Below are 14519 nucleotides of genomic sequence, written 5' to 3'. Positions count from 1 at the left end.
GCAAGGGTGGGAATGAAGCTTCGGTGCGGCCCCTTTTCTGGGGCCGATCACGTTTGGGGGGGGGGTTGGAAAATGCCGTATGATACATTGGAAAGCAGGGAGACGGGGGTACTTTCTTCTTTGACCTTACCCTGGTAGTCAAAGAGGTCCCGGAGCTCCCTGCCTAGTAAACAGGCAGGGAGCCCATCGGCCGGAGCTTGACCAAGGCTCCGACGGCCACCGTTCACGGCTTCTAACCCTTCACCTTTCAACTTCTAGCCACGGTAGTTAACACGGGGGGCTCGGGGTACGCGGTGTCGCAACTCACCGTCACCAAGATTACTCAAGCTGCCCCGTGTGGGGCGGACGTGGAATTCCTTCTGGCGCTACTAAGCACCAGATCACTCAATATAACGGCAACACGCCAGCTGCGCGATAAGCGCGCAGGCGCGTCTCCTCTCTCATCTCCTCCTCTCCACCCCATCTGCTATATATAATAAACCCGGTCCGCGCGCCGCTTCCTCAGTTGCTGCTTCGGTTGAGACACGCTGCACCGTCCGATGAGCTGAATGGACGCCCACAATTCTGCTTTGCATCACCACATAGTTCCCTTCGGGGAGATGGTGTAATTTTTTGTACTTTTTTGTGCGGCGTGCAACGCGCTGGAAGGCTGTGAACCGTGGGCAGTTCTGGTTATCAACTTAGCCCTTCAGCGAGCCTAACCAGTACGTCGTCGACATCAGAGCGGGGCGTCCCTCCCCTCAAGCACTCCGGCGGGCTGCTGTTCCTATGCATCACTACTCTCGTATTGCCGTGCATCAAACAGTTAAGGTTTGCTCTGACCAGTTCGTACTTTGCTACACAGGCAGCTCTTCTGCTTGCAGCTCGTCTAGCACGCTACCACCACATGAAATAATTGTGGAACACTTCTTGGACGCCTTTAGCAATGTAACCCCAGATACAGAACTTGCGGAGACGTAGCCTTTCACGAAGCTCACCATTTTTTGTGGAGAGCCTGGGACAGTTCCACCGTAAAATATCCTGTTTTTGCTCGGGCGTACTGACGGACTGGTTAAGCAAGTTCTGTAGCAATTACGGAAACCAACGACTGCATCTGCTGCCTTACAAACTGTAGATGTTCTTGATGGCTCAAAACAGAAGAAGCGGGCGGACGCTGAAGGACACTGGTGGACAGGGGGTGCTGATGTGATGGGACTTCAGTAGGACGAGGCGGATGTGAGGGGCCTAGGGCGACTAGGCAAATTATGGTGGTCGCCTGTTTAGACCTTCGATGGCGGTTTAATTTCATCGTGCAACAAGGCCAGCTTTTGTTACGGGGCGACAAGCTGGTCTTCCGCATGCTACAAAGGCGTCTCAGAAACAGCTTGCCGAAGGCGACAAAAAGCACAGGCGTCTTGATATGTTGATGTGAGAGAAGCTCCGTGGCTTCCCTCTCCAATTTATCCCCACCTTCTTCCGCAAAACAATCGAAAGGTCTGAATGTTGAGGTTCGATTTGGCTGGGAACGAACACGTCAGGCACGCTGCTTGGCACGCGTTGCCTTACTTTTGGCAGGGCAGCTTTTATTCGTGATCTCAAGGTCGTCAAAACTGCAGACTGCAACTGAATTTTGGCTGTCGAGACAACGCCGTTAGCAAAGGAGCTCCCTTCTATCTAAAAAAAATTGGTGATCCGTTCCTGAAACTTCTTGGCCCCATCACTACTTTGCGTCCTACTGCGGATGGGTTTCCGGAGCCCAGGCAGTCTGCAAATGAGTGAATTTTAAAACGAAGCCTTACACCTCTACCAGCCAACGGTTTCTTCGTGGCGCGCGCGACAAGAAACTCCCAACATGGTTGGGAGTTTCTTGGAACGCGGTTTTCACTGACGGAGCACAGTGTAGATGGCGCGGCGGACGGTTACGCAGCGCTTCCCGCGCCCAGGTGCCTGCTCACACCGGCAGGCTCGTCGGCGGGATGGCTTTTAAATGCAGAGCATTTGTTTAACTCGCACTGTCACCCGTCGTCCCTCGGCGTTGTCAGCAGCCAGCCGGCGAGGCGCAGGTCCGCACCCCTCCCCCTACACTATAAAAAAAATAATAGTTATCGGCGCCTGGTTTCGATCCCACGACCCTGCGGGCGGAACGCAAGGTACATGGTGCTCTTCCCACTGCGCCACAAAGCCCACACAGAATCAAAGGCTACGAATGCGCCTTATATCCTTGACTCATTCAAACTACGTCAAGAAGCTGCTGATACAACGCATTCACTACCTGTGGGCGGAACGTGAGGTACATGATGCTCTTCCCACTGCGCCACAAAACCGACACAGAATGAAAGGCTACGAACGCGCCTTATATCCTTGACTCATTCAAATTACGCCAAGAAGCTGCTGATACAACGCATTCACTACCACCAACTCTCCAAACACTAAACGTTAACCCAATACACCCACCCCCTATGCGACGCATTTACTCGAGTCCCCCTCGCGGGGAGATGGGCCCAGTTTTTTTCATCTGCTTTAGGGACGGTTGTTTTCGGACTGTTTTGGTGCGTCTTAATGTCCATTGCGCACTTCCTTCGCACGGGCTGATTAACTTGTTCGACAGCCCCTCCTGGGTAACCTGGACCCTATGGAGTGAAGTGGTTGTACGGCAAAGATACGTTAAAGATTGGTTTGCACTGCGGGAAAACAAAACAAAAAAAAGTTCCCGCGTTTTTCCAGCCACCCCTTTCTTTAGGGGCGATTTCCCGTGCAAGCCGGGTGAACTTCCCAAGCGTTGTAGTCCCACACTAGGGCCGAGCGCCAGGCCGGGGAGTCGCTTGTACCTATTCTACCGGTAGGTTCCCGGCGCCACCAAGGAACACGAATTCACATGGTGCCTTCCACAGCCACGATGGACGCTCAACTCGCGACCGCCTGTGGCAGGACATGCCGCCAGACTCTTTCACCCCCGGCAATGGCGCAACGCGGTATGATGGCCAGGGGCCCCGCCAGATGGACAAGGGTCAGGGGCCTCTCGATAGGGTAAAGGCAGCTTTCCAGACGTGGAATTCCCTTGCAAGGGTCCGCACTCGACCAGGGACGCCTGTACCCATTAACGAAACCGGTGGGTGTTCGGCGGTACCAGGATTCGAACCCAGTGCCTCCCGCATTCAAGGCGAGTGCTGTACCTCTGAGCCATCGCTGCGGTTACCATCGAGACCCCATACAGGCATCTGGCCACTAGACAAACGCTACTTTTTGCGCACTGCTTGCCACAAATGGGTCTTCGTTTTCTAAAGGGGAGAATGCCAATTCGGTTGCGTAGTAACAAGCATTACAAAAGGCGAAAGTATCAACTGGTTGTTTTCTATACCGATTATAAAAATTTCCTCGGATTTTTGGAAATTATCAAATTTACTAAACTAAGTAGTTTAAATCGGTATAAATACGAACCTGTAAGCTCACTTACCTAATTATTTCGGTGTCTGCACTTATGTCGCGCGGTGGTGTAGCCCCGAGCTAGCACATCAGAATGGCGAGGTTTTGTTGTCTCACCATTCCAAAGACGCTTCTTTCTGTTTTATTAAAGGCGATTGTCTTTCTTGGGCTACTTAAACCCAGAAATTTTTGTCTGTCTCTATGTCTGTCTGTCTGTGATTCGATTCAGCCACCCGGCCAAAGCAAAAAACTCCCACTTCCCCTCGCCGGAACCCCTGTGTAGATGCGACGCATAGGGGGTTCACGTTGCAGCGTTGGACAGCGCAGGAACGGCGCTGGAACGATGTAGTGGAGCGGCGCAGGCACTGCGTTTTATAGCGCGCATAACGGTGAGGGGACGCGCCGGCGCCAGTGCGTCTGCCGCGGCTATGACGCAACACAATCCAACACAATCCACTTTAATTCAATCCAATCCAAATCCAATCCAAGCCAATTCATTCGTATCCATTCCAATGCCCCTCGCGAGAGAGTGTTCGCTATCGGAGAAGAGAGGGGGTGAGCGGCGGAAAGCGCAGCTCACGCGGCGAGGAGAATGGGGGAGGGGCGGACGCCGACAACAACGCCGACGACGCCGGATGCAGGGACAAGGCGAGTGAATGAGATGCAGTCGCATCTAATAGATACTGCGCAATAGTCTTATATACTCACTGCCAAAAGTGAGCGTCTAAGCCCGGTTTATATGTTCATACTTGTTAACTTTGCTGAACAAGAACAAGACATTACGCAAATATAATACAGGAAATTAGTACACAATGGATATTTACAGTGTTCCTTTATTTAAAAACAATTCATGGGTGCTTCGTTTTTCCATAGCAAATGATATTCTACATCTACTGCAGAAACCGCCGCTTGCCGTTGCCCGCGCCACCTCCTGGCGGCATATGCGGAATCACGCGGCAACAGCAACGAAAGGTTCCACTAGCTAGGTTCCATGTTCTGCTTGAAACGCACGTGGTGCACGCCAACGCGGTTCTATAAACCTTGTACTCGGCCGCCTCGATTCACGCGCGTCTCCGTCGTACTGCAGCGCTGGCATAGACGAAACCGGCCTGTAGCAGTGGAACGCGGTAAATTCAAGTCGCCTTGAGCAAACCTTAGGGGATTTACCTCGGTATGAGCGCGACGGAACAGGAACAGCATGAGAGGTGAACGGGAAAGCGAAGGCGGGCATTTCCTTGGTAAATGTCTGCAAAGACTATCGTCTTTTGACGACATTTGCAACAAAAAGAGCAAATACGCGGCCATTTTTTTTTTTTTTTTTTTTGCCGAAGCATCGCGGGGCTGCAGCTGCGGCATGTTCTGTTTTAGCCCGGGAGTGGCCGATGCTGCTGCGATGCTGCTGGCCAATGCTGCGGGCAGTACCTCTGATTACACTCTTTGTAGAACCACGTGTGGGAATTTAAGGCACGCCGCATGGGCAATTGTTGTGGGTGTCGCTTAAAAATTTGCTTTTTAACCACTTTCACCGCGTGGATTGGAGCCAATTTGTTTCTATGGCCCCTCTTTTTTGCGGTACTTTTTGTAACCAAAATAGAAGTGATTTAATATATACTAAGGTGAAACAAGATTGAAACACGGAGGAAGTTTGAAAGCGACTAGAGGTAAACTCGATATTCCGAAAATAGAATGTATGCCCTCCGGGGAGCGTATTTTACGACGTGAGAAGTGCATTAGTTTCCATTTGTTAGTGTTTAGTGTCATTTTCCATTCGGAGCACCAGTCCAAAATCGCGTCCAAATCTGCTTGGAGTAACACGGTGTCAGCGTTTTTAATCTCTCGGTAAACAGCACAATCATTAGCAAAAAGTTTTACAGTGGAGGTTAAGTTGCTTGGCAAATCATTTATATAAATCAAAAAGTGTAAGTGGCCAAGGACTGATCCTTGGGGTACTCCGGAAGTTACTGGAATTGAAGAAGAGTTATTGCAATTGGCATGCACAAATTGTGAGCGATCGGTTAAGAAAGATTTAATCCACGTAAGCACATTCGGGTCAATGTTAAGTCTACTTAATTTTAGAATAAGCAAGTGGTGCGGAACTTTATCAAATCCCTTACAAAAATCCAAGTACACACAGTCTACTTCAGAACCACGCTCAAGAACAGAATGATCATCAGTTAGCATTAGTAGTTGTGTTTCACAGGAATATAATTTTCTAAACCCGTGTTGCGAGTGGGAAAAGAAAGATGAAGACTCAAGAAAATTGACTAGCTGAGAATATTTGACATGTTCCAAGATTTTACAGCAAACACTAGGTAATGATATTGGGCGATAATTGGATGGTGAGTGCTTTACTCCGGACTTACGAGGTGGAACCACCTTTCCAACTTTCCAGTCTTTTGGTAAAATCCTGTGCAAGAGAGATTGTTCAAAGATTTTGGATAATATGATAGAGCTATATGTTGCAGTGTTCTTGAGAACCTTTGTGTTAATATGATCAGGGCCACAAGATAACGATAGTTTTAGGCGTTCAATGATGGCGACAATACCTGTGTAGTCGATCATTACCGCCTCCATTGGAGAGTGTAAGAAATAGTTATAATCAGGATATGGTGAGCCCGAGACATCCGAAAATGTAGTGCCAAAGGTTTGGTTTAAAACGTTAGCACAGTCACGCTGAGGAATTGGAGTTGAATGGGGATCGAAAAGGGATATGTCAGATCGTTGCTGTTCATTAACAATGATCCAAAATTTCTTTGGGTTATTTGTTAACACTGAAGGTGACGTGCCCTTAAAGAAATTATTTTTTGCTTGTTTGATTTCTTTCTTGTATTTGGAAACGATTTCTCTAAGCTTGGACCAATGTTCCGGTTTGCCAGATGATTTGGCTTTGCGGAAAATTCTTTTATTTTTGTTCGCCATACGTTTCAATGTCTGGTTATACCATGGACACTTGTGATTTGTTGTTATGTTTTTACGGGGAACATGTACGCCGATAATTTCTTGTATTTTATTCCTGAACATACACTAGTTTGTGTCAACCGAACGCAATTCAAAGCCAATCACGAATTCATCCTGAAATATTTCAAGTCCCTCAATAATAGCAGTAAAATTTGCTTTGCCATAGTTAAAAATCCTTTTTCTTTTGTTTGGCGACGTCCGGGCAGGTACATTCAACGTGATGTGGAGTAAACGGTGATCACTAATGCCTTCCATATAATTAATCGCTGAAACAAGGTCAGGGGCATCTGTTAGTAAAAGATATAGTATACTTGAAGTGGTGCGAGTAAGTTTTGTCGGCTGAGTAACAACTTGAGTAAAAGAGAATTCCGAGCAAAGTGTAGGAAACTGGGAGGATTCAGATAATCTGACATCTGTGCTAATTGTGACGGAAGACCAGTCGATGCCAGGGAAGTTAAAATCTCCAAATAAAAAATTAGGAACGTTGGTGAATTTGGCACGAACAGCATTTAAAGCATCATGAAAGGCATCACAAAATCCGGCAGGCGCAGATGGTGCACGAAAGCAGACACAAAATACAAGCTTTTGGTAGTGAACAGTAGTCTGAGTGCAAATAAATTTTAGTGATGTTACAAAATCTAATCGAAAGCATTCCAAATTATTAGCTACAGCTATCAAGACGCCCCCACCGCGTCTTGAGGAGCGGTCGCACAGAAATGCCGAATGCTGCCGTTCAGTAAAAAATACCTTGACATTTTGCACAGACTCGCTCAGCCACGTTTCAGTCAGTACTATGATATCCGCTGCAGTAGTATCAGCAGCAGAACACAAATCGTCCCGATTACGGACTGCGCTACGTGTATTAGGGAAAAGAATTGATATCTTTCTACTGGCTAGCGCACGCGCACTACCATCCGTTATTAGCTATGCTCCGGATAAAGAAGGGCCAGCCTTATCACACCGACGTTGAAAGGAGGCACGTGAATTTGACAACTCAGAAACAGTATCTTTGACGGGGCAGTACTTATAGCATTTTTTGTTTAAAATTAGCTTATTGTAGCGAAGCTTGAACGATTCGTCGGGGGTGGTTTAGCAAATTCTACTAGTTGGTTGATGGACAGAAGTCTTCAGCAACTGTAATGTCGGTTCCTTTTAGTGTTGATTTAGTGCTGACAATGTGATCCTTAGTTTTGTCATTTGTAAATTTAACAACGATTTGCCTGTATTTATCTTTATCAGGTGCCCCAATTCTATGCGCGTGTATGACACTATGCGTGGGGATATTTAATTGAATCTTGTTACCAAGTGCTTCGAAGGTTTTTTCTTCTGATTGTTGCCAAGAGTCGTCCGGCGAGTCAGGAATACCAAAAAACACAAGGTTTTCTTTACGGGACCTGTCTTCCAGTTCGTCCAACCGGTTTTTAGATGCAGAGCATCTTATAGCGGGGGCCTGTCATGCGTCGAACGTGCGTCCGTCCGCACCGCTCCTCTTCACGCCAGCTGTGCGATAACGCGCGCTCGTACCCTCCTCTCCCCTCCTCCTCTCCACGCCATCTGTGCGCTGTCGCGCTCCTCCCTCCGCGGCTCCACCCCCACTAGCTGTGATAAGCGCGCATGCGCGCCCTCTCTCATCCTCCTCTCCACTCCAGCTGCTAGCGCTCGCTCGCACCTCCTCTCCCCTCCTCCTCTTCGCGTCGTCTTCGGGTTGGCGCGCTTCTCCCTCCGGGTGCGCGCTCTCTTAGTCGCTCTCTTAGGCGCTCTCTTAGGCGCACTCTTAGTCTCATACATTCAACGTACTCAAGCAATGTGTGATGATGATGGTAACCATTCGCAATTTAATACGGAATAACAACACCCAACACCGTAATACCGTAATTAACAACGCAATTAACGCCGGTATAGCAACAAAGATGCTCTGCATCCTCACGATCCCCCTCGGGGAGGTGCGGGTAATTTTTTTTAACATTAACTTTTCTTCTGTCACCTTTTGAGTGGCTAGAGTAACCGTTGACAATTCCGCACGGCATGAATCTAACATTGTCAGCTTGCTTTCAACCACTTCAAGCCTTGTGGAAAGAGTAGTTACGGTAGCCTTTAACTCTCCTTGATTTGATGTAATGCTTTTAACAGTATCGGTAGCATTTCACTCTTCTTGATTTGATGTAATGCTTTTAACAGTATCGATTATATGTGCTTGCCCCTGTTCTATTTTAGAGGACTTTTCTTTGAGTTCATGCAAAATGGTCAGTATAGCATCACTGTCAACGGCAAGCGGTATCACTCGGTGTTCAAGATCTTCAAAATCACTTTCTGTGCCAGGGTTCGTCTCTACATCCCGGAAAGCAGCAACTTCAAGACACAAAGACACTGATTTGCATTTTCTAAAAGGAGTTGTGGGCATGGGAGCATAATAAGACAAACATTACTAGAACGTTTACCAAAACCGTAACTAACCTGGAAAAGGCGAAAGCGAGTTGCGTAGGTTAGCGGCATTGTTCCGATGCACCCATGCCCACTGAAGGCAGACGAACAACACCAGGCACTTATATCTTCGGAAGGGGAGGCTGTCAATGTCGATGATGCTGCCAAGTATCCCGAGGGTTCCACAAGGGCTTGCGTCATGGTGGCATCCAACGAAGTAACAGGGCATGCGCTGGCCGGTGCAAACTTGGGCGATGGCTCAGGCGAACGGCCGCAGCGGTGCCCGTGAGGCGCCAAAGCCACGCATGCGCCCATGAAAACCGCAAACTGGAAAAGGCGAAAGCGAGTTGCGTAGTTAGCGGCATTGTTCCCATGCACCCATGCCCATAATTGTTTTATATCGTCGTCTTCTCAGTTTAACGAATTCGCTGCCCTAAATGAATACGAGTAGCGCCCAAGGCTGAAACCTGAGGACGCTCTCGCGCGTACTGCGCATAGCGGCCAAGACGATTACGGCTGTATGGCTCTTCGACTTCGACGTGCGGTGTCAGGGCTTTGGGTGTATCCCGAGTAGAATGAATCCTCCTCACATAATCACAGCTATAAATAGGTTGGTGTTTGATGCTACCTTTTCCTTCTAGCAGCGCAGAAACGTAAAACCTCGAATTTTACATTAAAAAAAGTGTTTTTATGACACATTAAAACATAGCATACCAGTATTTAAAGTCATTGCGCTTCTTCACACAGTATTCATAGAGAGACGCACTCCAAGTTTGCTCTCGATCGTCGTGGCCGCAGCACTACGTTGCTTGTCTTCACCGCGTGGAATCGCATGACTATTTTTGCAGTTTTTAACGCATTGATAGCGTCAGCTTTATGCGGCGTTGGTAAGAGGTAGTTTCTACTCTCAGTAATGACAGGAACGAAATTGAACTTCCCGGCCATTCCAGGAGTGGCAATGGGCATATTTCGGCGTTCCTCGGAATTGAAAGAAATGGACTTGCTGAAGGTTATAATTTATTGTAACGGAACTCGAATGAGATGGGGCTGCCCATTCTGTGACACTGCTCTGGACACGACCCGCACAGAATTTATTTGCAAATAAATGATAATGGCCCTAATTTCTCTTTCTCTCGCTCTGGTATTATCTCTGCCATTTTTCTTTCTCTATTTCCACTTCCTGATTTATTACGATAGCGCCTATTGCAGCCGCACATTTCGGCGTTACAACGTTCTACTATTTTTTCCAGGCGGAGCGGATGCCATGAATTTGACGTTGGTATATGCAAATTACAGAAACTGTTCAATATTCCGTAAAGGAAAAAGTGATGAAAATGCAGGTGAGTAAGGTCGTGTTTAGGTTTTCTATAGCCCAGAATTTTTCATGCGAATAGTGTTGAGAACTGGGCTAGTTGGTTTGCACTCATTATGATGGATTAGCGGAAACTTAGCGGGACGGGAAAAGAACACAACACGTTAAGCACTCGTGTTGTTTTCTTGTCTCGTCTCTTTAAGTTTGCGCTGTTTCATCATAACGAATATTCATGTTACACCATCATGCTTGCATTAATACCCGTGGCACTCTTCCATCCCAGGATCTCAGTCTGCACTGAAATGATAAATGTATGATAAATGTACAACACATGGCCATTCGATCCCCCCCAGTTATCTTCGAGATGTTATTTTCCCCGGGGCTTCTCCTCCAAGTCGCATTAGCGCTGAGGATCTCACCCCGGGTATCTTCAACCGACGGACTCAGCCTCCGATACAAAACTGTACATTTATTTACAGCCCGGCGGGCGACTAAAAAACAGTACTCGCGCGGAGCTCGAAGACGGCGGGCCGAGCTCTCCCGCGCCCGGACCGCGTCTCTGTTGTCTCCATCTTCCCTTCCTCTTGACGCTGACGGCCGGGGAAGAAGGAAACGCCAGTTGTCTCCGTCGGTGGCCATCGCATGTGGTGGTGGTTAAGAGATCCGGTGCGCGCAGGCGTTCGAAATGCGCGGCGTCTCAAGGCGCCGCGCGACACGTGCATTTCATTTGTGCGCTGCTCGCCCCAGGGCCCCCGCCAGTTCATGCGTCGAAGCGCCCGACACCTCCACCACCACTGTGAAACATAACTTCAGGAATGTTTCACACACGAAACACACACCACACACACTTTAGCACGTGCACCATCGTTCCTTCAGTTTGACGACACAACAATCAGCACGGCCAGTGCCCCTTGACCCTGGCTGCAGGTCACCATGACAAAATATAGCCCCAACACTCTAGTTCAGTCAGAGCGAGCGGCCTTTAGCAGGTGGTATGCACCGGCCGTCGTCATCCGAAAACCCCCTTGCCATGCGGCGCACCTCGTCGCCCAACAGTATTAGGGGCCCCTCTCCTCCTCGCTTCCTCGCTCGAGAAGGGACCACTGCCGGCTCGTCAGCATACGTTGCAGCCACGCTGCACTGAGGTGAAGCTGACTGACGCTGTCGCCCAGGCGAACCCTCGGGTTCGGCCGCTTCTGCGCTCGGAACGCCGTTCTCCACGACAAAGCGTTGGTCAGCGTAAGCAGCAGAGGGCTGCTCAGCGGCCGCATCAACGCTGACATGCAATACTGGAGAGGCTATGTCTTCAGCCACTCCTACAGTCCTACCTGCAACTCCCTGGGGCTGCATTAAATAAGCGGCCGTACCCTGACTTGCACTTTCACCTCTCAATTCGCTGGAGCTTCCCATGGCAATCGCATTTTCGCGACTCAAAATTTGGGTATCTCCAGAAGCACAAGATGCACTTTGCGCGACACCAATCGCCTCCGATTCCTCGCGCGATTCCCGTGCTGTTGCATCCTGCAAAGCTACTGGCCGCTCGGCCACGCTCCCGGAATGTTCTGCGTCTCCGGACGATGCGACGACAGGCTCACGCGCAACTGAAGCCAGCCTCAGCCCCTTCAGTACTGCTGCTTTAAGAACTGCGTAGCTCTTCCGCTGCTCCCCCGAGAGTCCAGCTAGGCACCCTCTAGCTCTCACGCTCAAGTAGGGAAGAATTACCCCTGCTCGCCATTTTAGCGGAACATCGTAGGAGTCTAGCTTGGCCTCGGCACCAGCGAACCAATGAAGCACAAGCGTTTCCTGTGAGGGCATATCTACGAGCACCCCTTGCAGCATGCTCATGCAATCTAATTTCCCATCCATCTCGCTGCACCCTTGTGCTTGCTGCCCGGTCGATGAGGCGGTGGCGTTGTTAGCGCTTCTCAAACGCTCACTCCTTAGGCGTTCCGCTGCTAACTCCGCCTCAGCGACCTTTAATTTCGCCTGCAGTAGGGCCATCTCGTCAGCGAAAGACATGGCTGACCTAATTCTGACGCTCGCTGCCTCGTCAGCACTCACACTCAGCTGCACCATGCCTAGCTAACCGCCCCCCATTATCTCAGGGCTGCTCATGAGGCACCCCCTACATGTCATGGTGAGCCACGCACCCAGGATCACGAGAGGCACTGACCTGCATAGCTCGGTGCCTGTAGAGATGCCGCACCGCTGCAGATGGGGTATCCATTTAGGCGCGGCTCCTTCAGCCGAGGTGTCCGCCAAACAATGGCCAGCTGATTTCTCGCCTGCCGACAGCTCGCTGCTCCTGCCGCTCCGCGTTCAGTGGGCTGCTGATGCCTCCACTGACCGCTGGTCAAGCTGCTTCTCCGCCGCTCAGCAGGCCGCAGACACTGCCTCGGTCTCCGATGAGAAGTTCGCAGAGCGCCGGTCGAGCCGCTTCTCCACCTGGGTGGCGAGCTCGCTGCTCCCGCCGATCTCGTTCAGCAGACCGCGATTTCTCCGCGAACTCCGTCCGTCGAGGAGCCCGTCTCGCCCGCCGGCCAGCTGATTCGTCGCTGTTGAAGATCCTGTCGACTGCGCCAGTTATCTTCGAGATGTTATTTTCCCCGGGGCTTCTCCTCCAAGTCGCATTAGCGCTGAGGATCTCACCCCGGGTATCTTCAACCGACGGACTCAGCCTCCGATACAAAACTGTACATTTATTTACAGCCCGGCGGGCGACTAATAAACAGTACTCGCGCGGAGCTCGAAGACGGTGGGCCGAGCTCTCCCGCGCCCGGACCGCGTCTCTGTTGTCTCCATCTTCCCTTCCTCTTGACGCTGACGGCCGGGGAAGAAGGAAACGTCAGTTGTCTCCGTCGGTGGCCATCGCATGTGGTGGTGGTTAAGAGATCCGGTGCGCGCAGGCGTTCGAAATGCGCGGCGTCTCAAGGCGCCGCGCGACACGTGCATTTCATTTGTGCGCTGCTCGCCCCAGGGCCCCCGCCAGTTCGTGCGTCGAAGCGCCCGACACCCCCCCTCCTCCCCTACGTGCGGCACGCCAAATGCTCCTTTCCGCCTTTGAGAGCGATAGTTCCCTTTCACTCCACCACGTTGCCTATTTCACTTTCAATCTTCGGTGCAGCGGTTCGGACAGTGACCACACGGTCAGGCATCTGGGCAAGAAGTTTATTCGATTAGCACAAGAAAACGAGGTCCCAATGGGAAAGCTTATCGTACGCTGATTACTTCATTGAAATCAGTCTCGAGCAGTGCGCCTACTTTAGCAGACCAGCTCGAGAGCGCCGGCATCTATAGTCTACAAAATATGATTTTGTGGAAGGCAAGGCGTGTTGTTCGTGTCTACAAGGAATGATAGCGGGCAACTAAATATCAGCACCACTGTCCGATTAGAGAATTATGGTAACTTTATAGGCGTGCTTCACATGAAAAGCAGTTATGGCGTCGCCTGCCTAAGAGAACACATCAAGAACTGCTTCACCAGCTGTTTTGTGATTCAAGACGTTTTTTCTCACACATGTTTGTGTTGATGGAGATATTTCGCCCTTTGTTTTTGCCTTTGAATTTCATATATGTTCGTTGCACGAAACGCCTAGCATTGTATTTGTTTTCATTTATCTTGTAAACGCTAAATTTTTAGTTTTGCCATTGTCCAACCCTTTTCCCCTAGTGCCAGACGCCCTTCAAGGGTGCCATCAATGCTTGAAGTGTAACATTACAAATCTTTTGTGCGCATGGTTGTAAATAAAAATGCAGAAATAACTGTGTGAATATCTTGTAATAAACCTTCTACCTGTCTTGTGTCCCTCTTCAGATATTCTTTTTTTGAGCTCAGGGCTGCTTTTGACAGCGTGTCTTGCGTTTTGCATGAAATCATTGCTGGAACTAAAAAGCGTTTTGGGCGCATCATTCGTATCTCTCATATTTAAAAGTAACCCTTGGCTGCATAAGCCTGGGACAGAATAGGTCATTCATTTACTAAACATATACAGTAGCCCCAAGCAACACACACATAATTTTCGGCCATTCATCCTAGCCGCTAAACAAGCCGATTCAGGCTCACCCCTCATCATTAGTGGAAAACATAACGCTCTACACATCGCATGAGGTTAAACTAGGGACACCAAAAAGGTCAGGCTGCGCTGGGATCTGATTCAATCTCAGAAGCTCATGCTCGCAACTCCGCCGGATCTACCAACTAGGCAGGGAACGAGTGTACAACGGTACAGAACCCCGGACCTCACCCTTACCTACAGAGTGGGCCATACAGAGTGAAGTAGGCTAGCCTGCACCTTCGGCAGTGATCATCACATAATACAGCTACCCACGACACTCAAACACCCCACACCACCAAAGCGTATGCAGACTGTCATCACAGACTGGCACGCTTTCCGGGAGGCATGACAAGCTCAGGACCTGGCTTCCT

General features: G+C 49.7%; 1 long non-coding RNA gene across 1 annotated transcript in view; it reads left to right on the top strand.

The window, feature by feature from the left end:
• Positions 1–14519, top strand: part of LOC144173251 (uncharacterized) — a 155883-nt gene that overhangs the window by 130845 nt on the left and 10519 nt on the right. The window contains exon 4 of the long non-coding RNA XR_013323202.1: positions 10032–10121. This is a non-coding gene — a long non-coding RNA (uncharacterized LOC144173251). The remainder of the gene's footprint in view (positions 1–10031; positions 10122–14519) is intronic.

This window comes from Haemaphysalis longicornis, unplaced genomic scaffold (assembly GCF_048455015.1).
Source record: "Haemaphysalis longicornis isolate Haplotype H1 unplaced genomic scaffold, Haemaphysalis longicornis Haplotype H1 scaffold_3, whole genome shotgun sequence".
NCBI lineage: Eukaryota > Metazoa > Arthropoda > Arachnida > Ixodida > Ixodidae > Haemaphysalis > Haemaphysalis longicornis.
The sequence above is the reverse complement of the archived record's forward strand: the minus strand, read 5'-3'. Positions and strand labels throughout refer to the sequence as shown.